This window comes from Dermacentor silvarum, chromosome 1, assembly GCF_013339745.2.
Source record: "Dermacentor silvarum isolate Dsil-2018 chromosome 1, BIME_Dsil_1.4, whole genome shotgun sequence".
NCBI classification, from domain to species: Eukaryota; Metazoa; Arthropoda; class Arachnida; order Ixodida; family Ixodidae; genus Dermacentor; species Dermacentor silvarum.
In genome coordinates, this window is record NC_051154.1 from 258,854,313 (window position 1) to 258,860,312 (window position 6,000).

Genomic DNA, 6,000 nt, shown 5'->3' on the forward strand with positions numbered 1-6,000 from the left:
GGGACCAATTGGAGAAGCCGGCACCACCCTCTTTATGCAGTTATCTATTTTCACTGTTCTGGCTCGGCCCTATTGAAACCCTTTCCACTAGAGTGTGCTCCTCGCCTCTTGTCAGCCAATTAGATAAGAAAAACCGCTGAGTGTAGACAATGTTATTGGTTTTGAAAGCGAATAAAGGTGACCTCCTATAAAAGAGGAGAGTGTTTCATTGGGTTGTTCAGACAACGCTGCGGGTCACCGCCCGATGCTTGCGTCGGTGATTACGTAAATTTGACGTCAGGAGATTGGAATCAAAACAGTTTGGAATCATTTTACGTTATAGCGACCCATGTTACCCCATCATCGATGTCTGACCGCCCCGACCAGGGATCCAACCAACGAGTTCGTGCTCGCTCAACCGCAGTATGTCACGTCCGAGAATTTATGATACGCACTTTGTGGGAACTTAGCCGATGCGAATAAGCTACATCATTCAGGCGCTTAAGGCTTGCTTCTTCTCGAACCACGCATAAATCTTGTTCTATATACGGTTGGACAGAACAACACAATGTAGAGTCGAACGGCTTTATAACGAAGTGATTGGGGCTTCCGAAATCGTTGGTTATACAGGTCACTTCGTTGCAAAGGTCGCACACAACGCAGCTCACACTAGAACCGGGATATAATTATTCCTTAGTTATACAGGTCATTTCGTTGTACAGGCGTTCGTTGTAGAGGCGCTCGACTGTATATCACTCAAACACGAATGGCGCTTGATCCTACGCGATACACTTGAAATCTGTCCTGAACACATATAAATTGAACTGCGCAAGAGTAACAATGAATGACAGCACCTCTCAATCTCTCATGAATTATTTCAGCGTCCGATGCTGTATCCCCGCGTACCAAGGTGCACAAGCTGCTGTAGTTTCAACACACGCTGTTAGACTTTGAATGATGCTTATGCTATCCCAATATACAGTGAACGTGGGTACGAAAATGTGTTTTGTAGTTTTATATGACTTGTTTGCCCTTCATTTATCACCGGTAGTATTTGCCGCTAAAATGATTTAACAACTATGCAGGGCTCGTCAGCCTGGAAGGAACCGCACCACCCACTACGGAGGTGATCATGACGATGATAGATAGATGGCAAATCAAGGCCGACTTAATGCTCTGGGTGAAAGTTTTGTTAACACATGTATTTCGACAAAATTTGAAAGTGGGAACTTGCCATTGTTTTAATAACAACCAAACGCGGCATTTGCCGCATTGTACTCAGATTAACGCTACGCTAAGGCCAATAGCAAAACAATTTTTACCCACTGACAGCGAAGCCTTCGGAGCCTGTTTATGTTCAAACAAAAGCATCTTGCAGAGCCCCGTCCCATATCAATGATAGAGCTTTAAGGTCTGGGAGAAACGACCGCGAGTGCACTTTGGGACTGACTAGTGCGAACGCATGCTGTAGACAACGCGAAAGAGGCAAATACAGGCAAAGCCGACACAACCGCGCCACCAACTTAAAACTCAGGCTTATTTTAGAAAACGTACAACATAAATCAACGCACACATTATACTTAGCGTGTGAGGGTTTATAGTGGAAGTCAGAGGCATGCATGTGTTGATTCACCGGGCACCATCAAAATTTCAGGGTTGTCTGTAAAAGGCACGACTTGGTCCTGTAAGCGGGAAACAGGAAACTCGCCCTAACGAGTAAATTTATCAGCGTGACACAGGACACCGAAGGGACCACAAAGGCAGAACGTGCCGTCCTTGTGGTTACTTCTCGCGTCGCGTTGTTAAATCTTTCATTTAGCAAGTTGTACCAACTAGGCCAACCGACCGGATTAACAAGCGCGCACCTTAGAGGGCACAAAAGAAGGCAAACACAGGACCCGTTTTTCGTCCTGTCTAAGATCTCCATAAGGTCCTGTCTGAAGTATACGCTTTATAAGCCTGCAAGAGTGAACCAACTAGCCCAGTAGCACGTTCTGTTGAGCTCAAGTGTACACGCGGTTATTTAGTCCGACTCACTGGGAAGTAAAGGGAACAGTGAACGCAGAGACTGCCTGCAGACTCCACACACGCCGGGTGCCACATCGGAGCGGCGGCCGGGCACGTGCGAGTCGCGCAGCAATCAGAGCCGGGGACTGACCTCAGGTGCGTCCCAACGTGGAGGAGGCCGCGGGTTGGCTGAGCTACAGCACGGTGGCGGGTAGGGGGCTGCTCCCATTCAGGCACACAGGCGGGTCAGTGAACCTCTGACAGCCGGCAGCTCCAATTCGGTGGCGGCAGCGGCCCGCAGCGCTCGGGTTGGAATGCGGCGGCCCTGTGGTAGTCCGCTGAGCACACGCGACCCGCGCGCCCGCCCTCGGCAGTCAATCTAACGCCGCGCACCCAAGTGGCCGAGATTGGTCCGGCCGCCGGCGATAAGACGACCTTACGATAAGCGCATGTCCGTCATCGGTCGTCCACTGGGCGCACTCGCCGACTGCGCGGGTAAGTGGACGCTTCCCGTTGCGCAAGCCGGCAGCGGCCCACGGAGGGATGCGCGCCACGCGATGCCTGCGGCACGACGCAAACCTCATTTTCACGCGCCTGCCACAGTAGGCATGCGCGGGGACGCACGCGCTGCAAAGGCTTGGGTCGCGCGCCTGCCGGCACTTGCTTTATCGTCCCCGCTAGGAGCTCTACGCGAGCGCGATGTGAAGCGTGCATGTCTGCAGCTCGCTACTTGTTGAATGCAAATAAAGCTTGACTGCATTTTCTCGGCTTCTTTTATTTATCATTGGGCCGTCGAGCATCGAGCTAAGTTCGGGCACTGGCTACCACCTAGTTGACATTAGGGCTATCAGAGTTCCTAACCGGGGAAGTAGAAGCACGTCAAACCAATGGAGCTACCCGGAGTGCTACAAGAAGCTCTCATGCATGTTAAGTCTACTACCAGGTGTCATATTCACGAAGCGTGTTCGATTCTAAGTAATGTGTTGTGATTGCCCGGCCACCTTTATTTTCATGTGCTCGCTCTCACGGCTGGTCATCGACTGTTTTTGCGGATTGGTCGGTCGTACAAACTGTGAATGAGCAAGAGACCAGGAGGTCGAATTCACTAAGCTTTTCGTTCGTAAATGCTTTTTGTCATTGGCTGATCGCTTTCGCTAATATGTCAATCCTTTATCGGCTGCAATTTGCTCCTAGGAACATTTTAGCGTATAAGAGGAAATTTCAACCAACCCTGATGATTTACATATTATTAGCGGCTGAATTCGCAGTTCGCCAGGAATCATGCTACGTAATTCTTTGATGACACTTCGTGACTGTCTGACCCCCTGATTTCTACATAGAGAACAGTGGTCTGGCCACTTTCACAGCCTGCAGCTCAAACAGCGGGATACTTTATTGTTGCGAATATGCTGAACGCCAAGGTACCATGGCCATTCTTGCTGCACCAGCACTATTTTGAAGAATACCATTTGAAAGAATATCCGTCAGCATAGTCGTCTCATGCTGCCGGAACCTTTAGCGAAGTCGAGCCTTGAACATGACTCTGCGTACCGTCACGTAGCCTTGGCAATCTATCATAGCCTGAAAAAGAAAACACAAATTGTAAGCTAGCACAAAGAGGGATGAAAATGATAGTGCCGTGTCTCCCAGTCCCTGTTCATAAAAGCCTACGGCTGATTTACTATATGGACATCTGCAACGGGCAACGCATCCGCTGTGACAGTGACGCGCCCATTAAGGTAATTCCGCCCAGCTTGGTAAATCCAATAAGGTAATTCCATAAAACTTCTGCACGGCGCTGAACTTGTCCTTTATGTCAGTGGTGACTTGAAACTGGGCTAATATAAAGTAAGGATTCCTATAGCTTCAATCTATTTATGCGTTATCATCCACCGTTCAGGTCCTGCCGATCCCGGTGATGACGTTTGCGGAGCGGAGCGCTGCTCGGGTTACTGACGAAGCGCAAAAAGGAATAGCCTTGGAAATCATATTTACATTATCCCGGACCTGTTCCTAGAAGGATGAGAACTTTTAGTTGCTATCCTTTTATAAACATCTCAGGAAACGACATGGCTTGTTTTGTACCTACGACATGGCTCTTAAATATTTATCGGCTCTTTTTAAATATAGGCACTAAGAACGTCTTGCTAAAGCGTATTACATTAGAGCTAGCCGAGATGTAGTTACGAGGGCGTTCGTGTTTCTCGCTGGCTATTGGTCATATGCCGCAATACGCCGGTTTGAGCCAGATTGCCAAATCTTAGCAGCAATGTGCGTGACAGTTCTTGGGAGGTGTCCGCCCTGACAGAGAGACAGACAAAGGCATACCCCCACCTTTAACAACTACTATTTTCACATTCTGTTCATTAAGTAGTAATGTTACCATTCGGCGTCCATGTCGGGTTCACCGTGAAAGATTCTCGCACATTCTGCAAGATTCTCGTACGTTATGAGCAAATAGAGAGAGATATAAGCTTTGATGGGGCCCTGAACCATCCTTCCGGCTTGGTGAAATAACATAGTCCGCGGGTAGCATACGACATCTCAGCCAAGTTTTGCTGTCGTACGCGGCGCGTGGAGCTCGCAAGCAGAGCGTGAAGTGACCTTTCTCCTAAGCACTCTCTTTTCAACAGAAGCCATGTTCCTCACTTTTTCTGGACGCTTTATTTCACAATAAAGCAGATTCCCATACGCGGCTGCTATTGGTAGCTGCGGTCAGCTTCGTAGCGTAGATACCGCGGCCGCCGCGGGGTGCCACCACGAGTCCACTGGCTAAGCGCACTGCGGCTCGCTGAAGACAATCGCGTTTGGCTTACGTTTAGCGCGTCGTAGGCACCAGAATCGGAAGTCGTGGCGTCTACATTAACATCCAAAATGAAATTTGAACTGCGTGCCACGGTGACGTTTAGAAGGCGGAGGGTTGTGGCCACGCCCCACTCCACCGTAGCCTTCGCAGTGCAAGGCATTGAAGAAGGAACGAGAGCACAGCGGAGGCCGTGTTTGATTGTCAATAACTCCGCTTCTGCTGAACGCATTAAAGTACTTTTTGCAGCAAAGCATTTCTAAAGCAGCCTATTTTCACTTCAAATTAATTTCTTCACTTCGACAAAAAAGTGGTTCAGGGCCCTTTTAGGGATATGCTGGAGATGTTAGCCTGGTTATGCACCTGACATGCTACTCCAGGTGCTGGGTGATGATTATGATATACACAGTGATAAGCATTTGAACAGCGCATGCACACACACACACACACACACACACACACACACACACACACACACACACACACACACACACACCACACACACACACACACACACACACACACACACACACACAACACACACACACACACACACACACACACACACACACACACACACACACACACACACACACACACACACACACACACACACACACACACGCACGCACGCACGCACGCACGCACGCACGCACGCACGCACGCACGCACGCACGCACGCACGCACGCACACACACACACACACACACACACGCACGCACGCACGCACGCACGCACGCACGCACGCACACACACGCACGCACGCACGCACGCACGCACGCACGCACACACAACTATAGAGATATTTGCGAAGTTTTGTTAAGGCTTGTGGCAAACGCCAAGCATTTGCAGATAGCAGGGTCTTCCCGTCTTTTCTCGAGACAAGTATCTGGACCATTTCTCTCGAAGTGCCGTGTCCAGCTTGGCACTATAGTCAAACTGGACGCTGCCTTGTATTCCGCAGTGGGCTGGTAACCGCAGCAACACAACGCTGTGACGTAGTTCCCAGGCTTTATTGCATAAGCGTCTGATGTCTATGGCGGGTTGTTCCTGTGTGCGTGGCGACTTCAGGGACTGCAGGGCCGCTCTTGAGTCGGTGAAGATTACCTGACTCAGCTTTCCGGTCTACGATGTAAGTACAGGCTGCCCGCAGTGCAGATAGTTCAGTGGCTGTAGCTGAAGTGCGGGGACTGAGAGTGACAGAAATGTTA

At 49.8% G+C, this 6,000-nt stretch overlaps 1 protein-coding gene across 1 annotated transcript in view; it reads right to left on the reverse strand.

Annotated features, from left to right (window-relative positions):
- The window catches only part of LOC119439798 (pappalysin-2-like), a 52,883-nt gene extending 50,408 nt beyond the window's left edge, over positions 1-2,475 (reverse strand). Inside the window, exon 1 of the mRNA XM_049660886.1 lies at positions 2,138-2,475. The gene's annotated coding sequence lies outside the window, so the exon portion shown is untranslated. The remainder of the gene's footprint in view (positions 1-2,137) is intronic.
- Positions 2,476-6,000: the final 3,525 nt, after the last annotated feature.